This window comes from Hippoglossus hippoglossus, chromosome 1 (assembly GCF_009819705.1).
Source record: "Hippoglossus hippoglossus isolate fHipHip1 chromosome 1, fHipHip1.pri, whole genome shotgun sequence".
Classification (NCBI taxonomy): Eukaryota; Metazoa; Chordata; class Actinopteri; order Pleuronectiformes; family Pleuronectidae; genus Hippoglossus; species Hippoglossus hippoglossus.
In genome coordinates, this window is record NC_047151.1 from 21,720,124 (window position 1) to 21,736,090 (window position 15,967).

Genomic DNA, 15,967 nt, shown 5'->3' on the forward strand with positions numbered 1-15,967 from the left:
GAGGCCGCTGCCAAAGGAGCTGATATTTATCTACCAGAAGCCCGCCAGCCAGGACACGGGAACAGAGAAGCCGAGATGGAGAGTTTTGCGAGGACAGCCAGGAGAATTGGTAACTTCGGTGTTATTGAACAACTCCTGGGCGCAAATTTGTGGCTACAGGCAAATGCAACGCGGAGAGAAGATCTAACCCTGATCGTGATTTCAGCTCTGAAACGTGTGCTCGGACAACACGCCTCACAGCGGCCCCCTCGCTGCTCTAATTTAATAGCAAATGGAGACGTCCTGAGTTTGAAATGAAGCCAATTAGCAGAGGCACAGCTGATTTTTAAAGCACCGATTAAGGGAGATGTGCTGTGCTGGTTCTCGGATCTATTCCCTCACCGCAGCCCTGCCTCAGCTCTGCCTGCCATTAATATCCCATGAGGCACCGGGGCACGCTCCTGGCCAGTAGCCAGACTCCCAGTTATCTGTTTAAACAATTTTTTGCAGGCTATTTCAGGCAGAGGGAACTCGCTGCCTTCACTTGTCGCTGCTGTTATGGCAACAGCGCGGTTCACCTCAAAAACAACATGGAGGAGGTGACACGGTATCTTAAGTCAACAGTTTGTCAGATAAATGATATTGTGTGTTGTGTATATTACGTTGTATAATTATATTATTGTATAAGCATCATGGCCTTAATCTAAGGTCGACTTGACTTGACTTGAAACTATAATAAAATTATATCATTTTATTACAAGCAGCCAAGAGCATAAACAAGCTCTGATTCAAGGTTCTTCCTTTTATCCATCTGACACCTAATTCAAGTATTTTGCTCCGACTCTGATTATAAACAGAAATATACTGTTATTATAAGAGAAGTTTGTATGGGTGAGTTTAATTTGAATTTGTTCGATCCTAAATATAGGATCCTTCTTAATCCTTGATAAGTGTGTAATTGTTGCAGGGTTGGAGATGCATGGAGTCCAATAAAGAAATGCATATGAATAATGTGATGTTAATGAATGGCACCTAGGTTAATAAGACTTTCCAAGCTGCACAGCCGGCAGTAGTGTAAAACTTTGGAGACTTCCCGTTATCATTCATTTCGTTCATCTGAGCGACTTCTGTAATTACAGAAAGTTTGTTTTGCTCTGTCATAAAATTTAGATTAACAGAGTTTCTAATGGAGACTTATGTTGGAAATGAAAGTTCAACGCTCATGCTTGACCTTGTAACTTCGACGAGTTCACCTCACGACCTGCAGCTGCTTTCACTCGTATCACATGATCTTCATCAGCAGAGGAACTTTGCCCAGTTGTCACGGAATTACAGATGAATTATGGATTAATTAAAATCTAAATAGGAGTGAGGATATAAATCTGAGTCAAATTTATTACTTTCATTCGTTTTTACTTAAAAAGAAAAAAACAGAACAAGACCAAGACTACCAAGCAGGTTCCTCACTGCTTTTTACGTTAAATACTAACATCTCCATACTAACTTGCCTAGTTCTTAACATACTGATGTGAAGTAGTAAACATGATGACCATCGTCATGTTAGCGTGCTACGCTGAGGCTGATGGAAACGTCATAGTTTTGCAGGTTTACAGAAAAAAAGAATTAGAGGAATTAAAAATGTTACCCTGTGATTTTTTAGTAGAGGAAACTGGTTTAATGACTACAGGCAGTCCAGCGCCATCTTGGATTTTTTAAACCAGAACCCACCTACACCTGCGACTTGCACCCATTGGATGCTACGATCCAAAAGGTATCCATGCCCCAATGCACACCATGCATCTAATACTTGATGAAATCATGCTGTATTAAATAAGATTTGAATTTATTGAGACCATAAACCATGAAAATGTTTACTGACGTTATAAATCAAGTGGGAATTGAGTCATTTTCTCGTAGACTTGACACAGACTTCTTTTGCAACCAGTGGCCCTCTGTTGGTCATTCGAGAGAATACAGGTTTCAGTGAATTGCACAGTGGCTTCACTTTCAGGACCTGGAGTCTACGTCCATTTTTACATACAGTCGATGGGATCTCCAAAGATACTAGGATGAATTCTCTGGAGACCATCAATGAACACTTCTTACTGTTACTGTTGCATATGTATATTAACTCAAATGTGTGTATAAATACACACTTAGTAGAAAAGATGACGAAATTAATCCATGTTGTGATTTCCATCTCCCCGTGGCTGTCGAGCTTTACATGTAACCTCTGTCATTCTCTGCCAGTGCAGTTTGTCGTTTGATAATTGAGACCCTCGCTGCTTTAAATACTTAAACCTCGTGTAATTGATGTGCCGGCGCTCGAGCCACCGACTCTCTGACACTTAAGAACTCCATTAGTTGCTTCATGGGGCTTTGAGAAGTCACATAAAAGTGGCAATTGTCAGACCTCTTTTAAAGGTGACCCACAATACTTTCATCTTAAAATGACACACCGGTGTCTCCGGCACGGTGACCGGGGATTTCAATAACTTCAAAAGTCCTTTTCACATTGCTGCGTTCAATATTTTGTCCAGTCACTGCATCTAATACCATCTCTCATGAATCCTTTATGACCAGCGCTGCCATTAAGACGCACAGTCCTGCAAATAAAAGAGTTACGTGAAAGCTAACATCTCACTTAGTATAAACCATAACCATGACATGAAAAATGATATTTATTTATGACATCTTTAGTGTTATTTAGTTTTGACAGCTCTCACATCATCATTCTGTCCTTGCATATGTTCTTGGCTTTTTTTTCTACAACCAGTGTGAACACTTGCACCTTACAAGTCCTATTAAAATGAACATGTCAGTAATTATCTCTTATCCACGGCCTGCGAACAAACAAAGTTGAGAACATCTGCGGAATCAGCAGACGACTTTCTGAAGGTGTCGATTTTTGTCTCTATTTATGCATCTTAAAAATAAGAGTATTATGTAATATAATATAAACGGCCTCATGATTACTGACTCAGGTTTAGGACTTCTCCCGAAGGTGTTTACTGAGGAATTCTATTTGATGAAGGCAATTTAACTGCATGCAATGTATTAGACATTAAATATATATGACCAGTGGGGAGGTATGTTATACATGAAGATATATATGATGTACAGTACTGTATAAATATTTATTTGCAACTCCTTATTAGTTTGTCACTGTAGTGGAAGGAGGAGTATCATGGTTGTGCATGTTCTGCAAAAAGGAAACACACTGCATACTGCTAACATTACATCAGGATCACCCAAATATCTTTTAAATCTTCCTTTTCTATCAAACTCGATACCACTGAGATGTTGCCACACCCTACAGAGAATTAACATGAATACAAATATTGTGTGATGATGAATGTTGTATCAATGTTTTTTAAGCCAAATGAAAAAAAGCAAAGATATCAGCTGTGCCAGAAATCTGAGCCCAGCTAACCAGACAGTGAATGTAAAGGAGATTGAATCCGCAATCGCTAAAACTGAGTTTCAGCAGCCCACACATGCAGAGAAATGCTGCATCGGACACACACACACACACACACACACACACACACACACACACACACACACACACACACACACACACACACACACACACACACACATCTGTGCAGCTATCCTCATAAGGACACTGCATTGACTTCTGTTCTTTGAGGTCAGCTTAACCAGAACTTTACATCTAACCTTAACTAGGACCTCATAAATTATGTTTTCCCTCATTAGGATCGGTCTTTCTTCCTGATGAGATCGACTGGTCCAGACATGGTCAGTGTTTATGCTGGAAAAGCTCCCGAAAAGGTAACAAAAATGGAATGAATGAACATATACGGAGGGAATTAAAATCTACCGGGGCTAGATAATTAAAATAAGGGTTCTTTGTTGGAGAGGACATGATGCATATGTCATTTTAAAACTAGATTCACAGCAAAAATCTGATTTGGAGGAAGTTTTAGAATTTCCTCCATGAGATGTTTTCAATATTTAACAATTATTTCACACTCACAGCTACAGTACATTATCTCAAGGCACTTTGCAGAGCAATGTCGACCAGGGTTTAAAACTTTGTTTTCATAGGTTAAAGTTACACGAGGGTCAGAGCAGAGAAAGAATATATATATGTACAGTTTCAGTTGTTTCATTGTGTGTGTGTTTATGTGTGTGTGTGTACATGCGTTGTGTTCTGGCTGGTGTGTGTGTGTGTACCGTATGCATCCATGTTGGTGGGTGGCAAATTCCGCATCTGAGGCCAGAGATCACTTAAGAGCATATGCAAATGTTATCCTCAGAGAGACGTTAAGATTCTCTGAATCTCCATTAAGTCATGTTGTTCTCCATTAATTATGTCATCGTTGACTGGAAAAAAAAGAGGTTTTTAAAATGCTGGAGAACTTAAACAAAATTGTAGCCTGGGTGAATTCAAACATGGTCACTTTTTCAGTTACACTCGATACCGTAGAGAATATAAACACAGCCTGACTCAGTAGGTGCAGACAGAGGAAAGAGTATAAAGGGCTCAACTGCTCTTGGTGGAGATTTAATTTTTCTGTCTATGTTTCTTCATCCTTTCCTCCGTTCTTTCTTTTCTTCAACCCCACACCAGTGGCAGCTGTGGCCTTGGACACAGTGTTTTCAGGTTGTCGTCAATGCAAATGAACATCCCATTTTCATGAACACCATATTTCATGAACACCCTGTGGAACTTTCTTTAAATTTGCCACAAATGTTAATTTTATCTCAAGGACGAACTGTTTGAAATGTGGAGGTCAAGAAGCCAAAGGTCAAGGTCACTGTGACGTCACGAAAAACAGTTGTGGCCATACCTCAAGAATTCTAATGGTAAAATGAGAAAACATCCAAAAAATAAGACAAGGCATTCTAAGCAAAAAATAATAATGAAATTACTAGAATAGACCTAAATAATAATAAAAATTCCAAAACGAAACATTTCTCCACTTCCACCTTCAAATTTCCCATTTGAATATTTGCTACCACAACCAAGATCTGCGCCTGCACCAGCGGCTCCACCAGCGACCTCGGCTTCTGTGCGCTCCCGTAGCGTAGCTCTCGAGGCTCCAGTTGCCTGTGATGGCTGTGTATGTAAATGTCCGCTTATATCCTCCTGCTGGAGCCCGGTTCACGTGCACACACCGCATAAGCTCGTGCCTCTATGCTCTCGCCCAAGGGGCACGTGACGACATCAGCAATACTCAGAATTAACTGCAGCTATGCAGCCATGTGACTGGAACTAGCGATGCTACCGGAACCCCGTGTGCACCCTTGGGCGAGAGCTTGTGTGTGGTGTGACGCTGTTTCCAGTCGAATTTGGCTTACGGACACTTGGATGTTGTACATTTGAAGACACCAGTGGTCACCAGTTATTTCAATTGTATTGGATTTGGCTGCAGTGATTTTTACCCCTGAAACTCCAAAAGTGTTTTGTGGACTCTGACACTTCACCCACCCTTCCATCGGCTCAGTGGTGAGCAGATAATCAGTGAAATTAAATTTTCCGGTGAACTATCCCTTTAACTGAAAATCTTGTCTGAGAATAATCGGAGTCTGAATCAGAGTGAGTAATACCACGGCTAGGTTGGATCAAACACTACAGTAGTGTAGAGCCGGATATAGATCCAAGTGTTACACAGGTCTATGATCATCCCTCTTGTTTCATTATTGACTCTCGCATGTCACCCCTCTCCGCCTGTGTGAGACCTTGAACCCACTCGACCACTAACAGGAGGCCATCTCCATAATTACAGCACCGAGACAGAAGAGCTTCTGCGGCATCAAACTCACAGCCCTCAGATTGTTAAAGCACATATGTCAGCTTTTGAATTTGACTCAGATCCAAGGTTTGCCAGTAATGAAACTGGGGGGGATGAGGGGTGAGTCAGCCACTGGCCTTTGTTAATTGCATGTCTCACATCGTCCTGGCCAGGACAGTTAATTGGAAAAGATCAAGGGGATTTGCAGTGTTAATGAGCTTCCCGTGACCCCAAGTCATACTTTGGATACCAGAGGAGTCTTTTGCTATCTCCCCACATTCGCCGACCCTTCTGTTAGAGCAAAACTTTTCAGTTCTGGAGCCTCATCTCCTGTGTTTGGTCGCATCAGCTCAGAGGGGAATAGAGGCTCTATTATAAGCACAGCAATGTTTAAGCAGAATTAATCATCTGTTCATCTCTATCTCTATGTCCCTATGCTTTCAACATTTTGCATTCCAATACGCTACGTGGCTTTTAATGCTGCATTTTGCCGTAGTGTATGTTTGCAGGAATAAACGTGGAAGAAGAATTAAGAAAAATAGAAATGAATGGGCTCTTAATGGGCATAATCCTGATCAACGGACAGAGGTGAAAACGTTACCTCCTTCGTAAAAGTAAAAATTGGCTCCATCACATCACACGAGCAAAGAAAATAACCGTTTTGTCATATATTATTTTGTCATGTTGGAAATAACATTTAACACATTTCGCTTCTTGGAAACTCCTACTTCAATTTTCTCACTAATGATGTTGATACCATTAGGAATCCCTGTTTTGGGTGTTTTGATCATGTCACTGTCTGAATCCGTCCGGCCGGATATAGAAATCACTTTATAGATAACGAGCATTTCCACAGACTGACCCAGAAGTAGAGAGAGAAAACGCTTTCCCTCTACTTTCCCCAGCAAATAATTATCCTTTCCAAAGTTATTTTTTATTTATTTATTTATTCATTTTGCAGGTACCCGTGTCGCAGCCATTTTTCTTCACGTTGCCTGACACTTTGGAGAATGAGTCTTGTACCAGAAAATTTTTTTTAAATCGTTGCACAAAAATCACAATTATTGCTCAAGCTGAGACACGTTGCAAATTCCGAGTGTTAAATATCAAGAGAGAGAAAGTTGAAACATAACAGTGTGGGAGATGCACATCTAATTGCATCTATAGTAAAAAAAACTTCATTTGTTTTCCGAACATTAGAGGAAATAACTCAAATGTGACAGATAGCAACAAACTAAACAGCAGCAGTTTTTTCTCAGTCTAATGTTTGTCCGAGTGTGGCTGTAAATCTACACTTGGCTAAAAGCCACGGCTCTATAAAGCCCTCGGGGAGCTACAGTGGTAATGTGCAGTCGGATTCTGGACCCGCAATTAATCCACACAGCTCCATGTTTTACTCAAACTATCATCTCCAACATGGCAGCGGGAAATTCACATCAGTATTCATGTTAGTGATCAAAACCATACAGAGAATTTCTCAGAACATAGAATAAAAATAAATACATACTTTTCCAAAAGCTCCTCTTTTGTAACATTTTGTCTTTACGTGGTTTGAGTACGCTCTTTGTTAGTTGCTTTGGACAAAAGCGATGAATGCCAAGTCAATATAATGTCATGTAAAGTGAATTAAAAGGGGCGTCCTGATGTTTTAGTGCAGAGACACACACACTATTGTTGGATTTCAGCTGGAGGCCTCTCTCAAATATTTTTGAAGTAATAAAGTGCTGACCCTGACCCAGCGTGTGAAAACAGTTGTATCCTGTGGTTCTTGAGAATATTGGACAAGTCAGGAAATGACTCCTCACCTGGAGTAACCGGTGATCTGTCTCTGATAGGCAGGACGTTTTTCTGGAGGGTGTAACAAAATAAAGTGGAATAGCTGCCACAGTCCAATAGTCCCCTTATATTTCATCAAGCTGCACCAAATTTCCCACACTTGTAGACATCAGTTCAGAAAATATGCCTGATTTCTTTTCATTTCTGGAAAATCAGTGACAATTTCAAAAAATCCTGCAAATATAAAGAAAAGTGATCAAAAATAATTCCTGGCTCTGTCCCCTGATCCAGCCACATCCTCCCACAAAGTTCTGTGGTAAACTGTGCAGTAGTTTTTGCATAATCTTGCTTCCAAACTCACAAACACATGAACAGGGGTGAAAACAAACTTCCCTGCTGAGGGATATAGGAAGAGTAGGATCCAGTGTTTTTGGTGCACAAACTACTTTTATATCGGACTAACAGTGTTTTTAGTGCATTTAATGATAGAGTCGGGATCTAGATTCATCTTACTGTCTATACAGCTCTGTGACAGTGATGTGTGGCTGCCCATCATGCAAACATTAATAGACCAGGACAGATATTAACCAGGGATCTTAACGGTGGATGTCTACAAATCCATCTTCACTGAGGGAAATCCAGATCTTGTGAGCTCAGCTTTCATGATGAGACGCCGGCTTTGGAAGGCTCCTGCAAATTAGTCCCCTCGGTGTACACACAAGTGGAAATTTGTCTCGTCCTCTCCAAAGTAAAAGCCGTAACACTCTGGCAGCACCTTTACAAAGCCAACCATAAGTCTGTCCCACGTATACAGCTTCACTCAGCGACACCACATTTCCCAATTAAAGCGGCTTCATTAAATTTGCTTCGCATCTCAGAAACAATGCCGACAACAGACACCGAGACGATCTGTGTTTTAACCATCAAAACAAGTGTTTTGAAGTTTATGGTGCAAATGATTTCAGTGAATGATTGGAAATAAAGGTAATTGAGCCCGACACATGGATCTGAATGGTTGTATTTAGTCTCCCTATTGGTCATGAGCATGTTCTGAGTGTGCGATAAACCAACGGATGTCCCATTTCTCATTAGCTTTAAAAGCCAGGTGCACTCACACCTTGTCGAGTCGCTACTATAATGGCAGATATAGGTAGTAAGAAAAGAGAAAGATCTGTGTGTGCTCGTGCACAAGCCAAAGCACATGAGCAGACCGCCCTTTGCTGCGCATGTCTCTCCGCCCATTTCACGGTTACTGTCCTATAAATAAAAGGCGAAATGCCCAAAAATATAAACTAATATTAATAATCACAATGTCTGTAGAAGTCAAAAGTAGAGACCAACTTCTCCTTGAGAAATACAGCACTGTACTTCCATTAGTTCAACAACTCCATATGCAAATCTAGGCATTAATGAAAGACAGTATGTCTCTGTTTGCCAGCGACGGAGCATAGGAGGGGACATGAACATCTGAGAATGACACAGAAGCCTTTGAAAAATGTGATTCAACTCTGCCCACAGTAACATGACCTTTGGAAAAGTCTGCTGGCAGTGAGGAAACTGCCTGCCACTGCAAAGAAAGTACTGTACCCAGTTTGGTGCTGCTGCCCTGGGAATGGCCGTGGAGAAGAACACAGCACTAATGGATCGCAGCGCGCAGGCCTGGGCTCAGTCACACTGTACGGCCTCTCTGATTTTGAAATATTCAAGCCAGTGCTCTTGCCTGTCAATTAATATTTACTTCAACAAGCGCTGCACACAGTCTGCTCATGGCGCTCTGGGGACGCATATGACTTTTACTGTTTTTGGCTCATTTAGGCTCAAGATGGCCACAAATACAAAAAGGTACAGTATAAATCATTTATTTATGAAGTCGCACTGCGTTATGTCCTTTTATGTAAATGACGGTGGGAGCTGAGAGGCAGACCAGGACATTTTTAAAGGGATATTCCACCTAAACATGCTGTTGATGAATTGCACTTCATTGCATTAAGCACACACACGTCTTGGATGACAGATGCACGATGGATTAACGCTTTGATTTTTTGAATTCTCATAAATATTGGCCCCCGACTTACTTAAAAGTGGCAAGAATCCTGATTTAACCTGTTTCAAGTCAAGCGCTGTGAAGAATGGAGGCTGCGGGTTACCTGGCAGCCTACTTGGACTGCCTCTCCCGTTCCCATTACGCTGACACGGGGGACAGATGCCAGCTCCCCTGCCAGAGGCCGCATCACTCCTCTCACTCACCTGCCTCCCCACCCCCCCATTACCGCTGCCCAAAATGCAGCATACATGAATCATGCCACAGCTGCCGCGGCTCCCCGGCCCCAGCCTAATTGAACAATTAGGGCCTTTGGTTAACAATTATCAGTAATCTTCAAAGGACAAATGAGGGGCTAAAGAGAGTCAGTCACATGGGGGTGCACAGAGTGAAGGCTCAGATCATATGAGACAATATGACAGTGATGTGAAACAGAGGTTTCAAACTATTTTTTAAGATATCATTTGAATTTTTTTAAATAATAAACGTTATATATTTTGTTGACTGGTGTTTACATTATCCAAAATCTACCTAAAATACGTCATATCCGCTTTAGCTGCGACTTTTCTCGTCTCTACCATTACAGTTTTTTTTTTCTTCCACTGTTTGTATTCGTCACTCGTAATTGATCATGATTATTCTTTACCGTTTGAAGCATTACGGAGGCAGCAGAGCCAATTGTAGCTGACACGGGGGGCGGAGGGGCAGGGTTCAGCCTCGACATTCACACTCACATTCACAGCTTCTGACAGTGTAGAGTCTCCAATTAAGCCAACTCCAATCTTGCAAGTCTTTGGACTGAGGGAGGAAGCCAGAGTAGCCGGATAAAAAACCCACACAGACACGAGGAGAACAGACAAATTCCACACCCCAACCAGGAAACAAGTGTTTGGCAAATTTTGGACCAATTCAATTTTAAGTTGTAGGATTTTCTTAAAGTAACATAAAACAGAGACGGACACTGAGCCATAACAGAGGTGAAAAATAAACCCAATGATACAAACACTCTGCAGTCATTTGGTTGGGACTTCAGGTAAAGAGGTATGAGGGTTTTATCTCAGGCATCTGCACTGACTCCCCAGACTGGAACTCAGTGACCCGTGTCCTCCTGTGTGTAGGTCACTCGAGGTAAAGACTGGGAGGGAATGAAAATGACGAGGGAGGCAGAGAGAGGCAAACAGTGAGGGTGTGGGAGGGGAGAGAGAGAGAGAGAGAGAGAGAGAGAGAGAGAGAGAGAGAGAGAGAGAGAGAGAGAGAGAGAGAGAGAGAGAGAGAGAGAGAGAGAGAGAGAGACTTTACTGCAAACAGGCCTGGGGGATTTAATCACAGTAAAACACTGAACTCTTATTGGGGGTATCAAAACATTTTACGAGAGCAGCTGTGCCAAAACTGTAGCACCACAACAGTGTCCCAGTCCAAGATAAATCAGCCGTAGTCCTCCAGATCACCTTATGTGCCTCATTTAAACCCCAGCTACTGTGCAACGGGGAAAGAAATATTTGTTAGACATGACATAAAGTTTCAGTTACATCATAGGACATCGTGGGTAAATACTCAAAGAGTCATTTACCTGGAAATTATAATATAAAACATGTCCTTGCTTCCTTTCTCGTCATTCTGCTTGTCTCTCATTCCACCGCATTCCTTAGGTGTCCTGTTGGATTTAGGTCTGGTGACTGGGTATGTAGTTCATCCGTCCATCCATCCATCCATCCATCCATCCATCCATCCAGCTAGAGTGCTTATCCTTTGAGGGTTGGTGGGAGAGCTGGAGCCAATCGCAGCTGACATTGGGCGAAAGGCAACGTACACCCTGGACAGGTCGCCAATCTAGGTAGGTCACTGGAGTAAATTGAACTCATTGGCTTGGTCACGAAACCAGTTTGAGAAGACGTTCGTTTTGTGACATGCTGCATCATCATGCTGGAAGTGGCCTTTAGAAGATGGATAAGCATTAATGTTCAGATTCATTCAAACGTCGATTGATAGGTATTAAGGAGCCCAAACTGTTCCCCACGCCACTAGACCACCACCTCTAGTTGACATAATAGGGTTCATGGATTCTGTTGACGCCAACTGCTGACCCTACTATCTTCAGGCTTTAGCAGAAATCAAGAGTCTTCAGACTCGACTATGTTTTTTTGGCCTTCGACTGTCCAGTTTGGTGAGTTTGTGTCGGCTGCAGCCTCAGATCTCTGTTTTTGGCTGACGGGAGTGGAACCCTGCGTAGTCTCCTGCTGTCGTCCACCTCGAGATTCAATGTATTGTTTATTACCAGAAGCTTTTCTGCTCTGTACAGTTTTAAAGAGAGCTTATCTGAGTTACCGTATAGCCTTTCTGTAAACTCCAACCAGTCTTGAATATCTTCTCAGACTTTTCTTATCAGCAAGACATTTCCATCCACAGAACTGCTCCCCACTGCATGCGTTTGAGTTTTTCCACACCATTCTGAGTTGACTCCAGAGACTGTTGTGCATCAAAATCCCAGGAGATCAGCTGTTTCAGGAACACTCCAACCAGCCTGTCTGGCACCAACAATCATACCACAGTCAAAGTCAGTGAGATCATGTTTTCCCTCATTCCGATGTTTGGTGTGCGTATAAACTGAAGATGCTGACCTGTAGCTGCCTGATTTTACACATTGAATCAATGCCCAATGATTAGCTGATTGGATAATTGATAAATAATGACCTAAGTGTTCCTAATAAAGTGTTAACAAACATATATGAATGATGTGGATCCAGGAGCACGTCGAGCAGCGACCAATTGCTGATAAACATAGCTTTTTTTCCACCATGACCTAAATATACAAACACACGACAGACTAAGTTTAATGATTTTCAAGAAAAAGAAAGTAGATGCAGAATGTTCTTCTGTCCAAGTGAAGTGGAGAAACGTACCAAACTGGATGAGTTGTGCTTGGAAAAGGTCAACGTCAGAGTCTGGGTTCCCAACAAGCGACATTCACAGGACCACATTCTGACAGCTACATTCTTATGCAGGCACGTTTTGTGGTGATTAAGCTGATAGCCAAAAAAATCTAAAACCTAAGTCAGAAAGAGAATTTGTGAAGGAGCCATGTTGGAGCTTCCAGAACCGGACAAAGTAAAACCGTTCAAAAGTGTCAATTTTGTCTCAAAGATATTGAAAGATTAAACATAAAAACTACAAAAAAATTGCAAACATGTCACATACTGAGGTTTAAGTCGTCCTGCAGCAGCCTTAGCTTTAGTTCTCGCTGGAGCTTTTCTGTCAATAAAGACATAATGCCAAAAAATATATTTAAAAAAAGATTATCGGACTGAAACTGACAATAAACCTCGTCCACCCAGTTATGGGTGTATAAGTTGCTTAGGTAACAACCACCTGTGCTCAACACAACCATCTTACATCAGATGCCTCACCAAAGAAAACCAATTAAAGTGATATAGTATTTGTGAAAGATGCCATAAAAATAAAGGATAAAATCAAAAGTGGTAGTTAAAATCATGACAACAAATAAATGAGTACACAAACAAGTACAAAATGTATGTTAAGTAATTAAGTAAGGGCCGTGAAGAATTTTATAAAAATTTAAATGGTCCTTGATACGAAAAAGGTGCCATTTGTGCAACATTTATTCCGGTGGCATCACTTCACAAAGTGGTGGCGTTGCTTTAAAATTCTGTGATTCTGGCAAAACCACATTTGAAATGGATAAATGAATATTTCGAACGCTAAAGCAATACTTCAAAACATGCAGGCTCCCAGGGCCAAACTGGGATGGACAGATTTGAAATGAGCAACAGATGGCTGGAATTGATGAGGAGAGGAAAACAACACTATTGAGCAGAGCCGGAGAGGCGTTCGGGCAGATTTCAGTCCTGTCGTCTCCACCATGATAAACCATTTATTTGACTATAGTCAAAGGAGAGACCTCCTCAAAAAACGAAGGCCAATATCTGCTCATCAGAGAGAGATTTACAGCAGATTGTACATCCCTCCACACACACACACACACACACACACACACACACACACACACACACACACACACACACACACACACACACACATCACAGGCATTAACGATTAATTTCCTGTATCTTTCATTCAATCCAATTTTTGAAGCAGCACCAATCAATCAAACCAATTTTAATATGAATATGGGTCAAACACCTCTGTGTAATCTGACTGGTGTCCACCACATGGATGAATGAGATAGTGTCACCTGATCCCCCCCTTCTCTTCAGTTTTTGTAGGCTTTTCAGTGTCTTTCAGCTTCTTGTTTTGGTTTAGTCTCTTATTAGTGCTCTGATAAAATGGCTGAATCTCACCTGTCCAGCACCAAAACGACAAAGGGACAAGCAACTATCTGGTGAACACAGTGGACAGTCAGATATTTTAAATGATGATTAACGTATGTGATTTTAATTTCTCCAGGCAGCCTGGAATACTACTTCAAATATTGTTCTCGTAGGTTTTATATAAAGATGGACGATGCGTCTCCACGTCCTCCCACTATCCAGAAATGAAGCCAAACTATCCCGGTCATGAAAGCCGCCATCTTGCGCATTTAGATTAAGAGTCTGTGTGGTAGAGCCGCTGATACACAAGGTCAACCAATCGGGAGGCAGTCTCAGCCCCTGTTTTTATCATACATAACTATATTAAAATTATCAACTTGTTTGAAGGAGCACAGCATGTAATTGAAATATTCGCACCCATCAAAAGAAGTGCTGGTCAGCAAATATTCGCCGTCCCTCCACTCCCACACACAGGTGACCTGGTGCTGATATAAACTATGAGTTATCACCACCCATATCCACATGACATCAACTTTAACAACCACCGTGATCGCACAATCATGAATTATGTCAGAAAACTCTATTACTAAACCTTATACTGTGATAAAAATTTAATTCTTCAGTAAAATACATTCATGGCTGCTTCTTACATTTCAGTTGTTGTTTTTTTCACCCTGAAATATCAAAATATCTTCTGTGAAAAAGGCAGCATTGTTACTGTATCCACAGTTAAAGCACACACACACACATACACTGGATTTGTACCGTACAGAATATGGTTCACTCGTTGTCATCCTCACGAGCGCAGGCAATGATTCACAGAGCAAAGCCCGGTTCTCTGGAAGCTCGCGGCAGAGACCGTGAGGAGACCCGTTACCTAGCAACGCTGTGGTTGTCTCATGCTCCAGGTGTAACTTCCGTGAAGAAGCTATAGCCCCATGTGAACCAAGTGGGTGCTGCGTTATTTCAAACCCTGTGTATTCTTGTATTTTTAAGAAACTGTTGAGGAACAAAAGGAAGACTAAACACACAGTGTGTTTTCACTGGTGGGCCTCAGGGTCCGGGAGAGAGAAAATCAGGTGTTTTTCCCTGGAATCACATTGACTCATCATTCGAGATCCACCACTTCTCTCCCTCCACACGTTCACCTTCTGTGATCAGTGTTGTAACTAACAGCATGGCGCTCCTCTTTGACTTAGCTCTTACTCAGACTTCAGCATCTTTGCAACAGAGCAGCACTCAGTCATCTGCAGGTGGGTCGACAGCAGGGGCGTCGGTGGAAAGGAGCTCAATGCACAGCTCGGGATTTCTCAAACTGAAAGCAGATGTTTTAATTGGCAAACATCCAACTCAGACTGGTGAAAATAGAAGTGATCAGGTTTTCTGTCGGATTTCATGCCAGTGTGATCGAACTGCACGATGCCTCTTGGGTGTTTTGGGGTTAATCATATTGATTTTCTATGTCAACATGAAAAATTAATGATCTGGTTGTATTAAGAAAACTGAGATTTGGCAAGATAAACATTTTTATATGGGGTTTATAAAGGATTTGGTTTAGGCATTCATAAATGGCCACAATAGCCCAGGACTATACTGAGGGTTAATAGGCATTGCTTGTCTCCATCTGTGCTCACGCTGCTGTACATCGATTTTAACGATTGGTTGAACACTAAACGGTTCACTCAGGGGAAGTGACACATATCAGACCTAAAAATTCCACTGTAATCTTAAAAAAAGGGGATTTAAGATCTATTGGCAGAAATTGAAAACAGTAAATATAATACTTATAATTATGTTTTCATTTGTGTATAATCACCTGACAGAAATTGAGAAACCAACTTAGCTCCTGTTTTAAGTTGCTGTACGAGGCCACGCATAAAGTGACACTGCAGATAATAGGCTGTATATAAAGTATGTAAATTAGTCTATATAGTATGCAGGACATGCAGAAACCTGTCTGGACTGATATTCAATGTTTCTCTCATCACCATTATATAAAAAACAAACCACATATTTTTTTACAGCATATAAATCTGCCTCTAACACTGTATAGTTACTTTTTTTTTCTTACATTGTGACCAGCCATCCCAAACAGTTCTCCCATCCCCGGCTATATTCTGCTA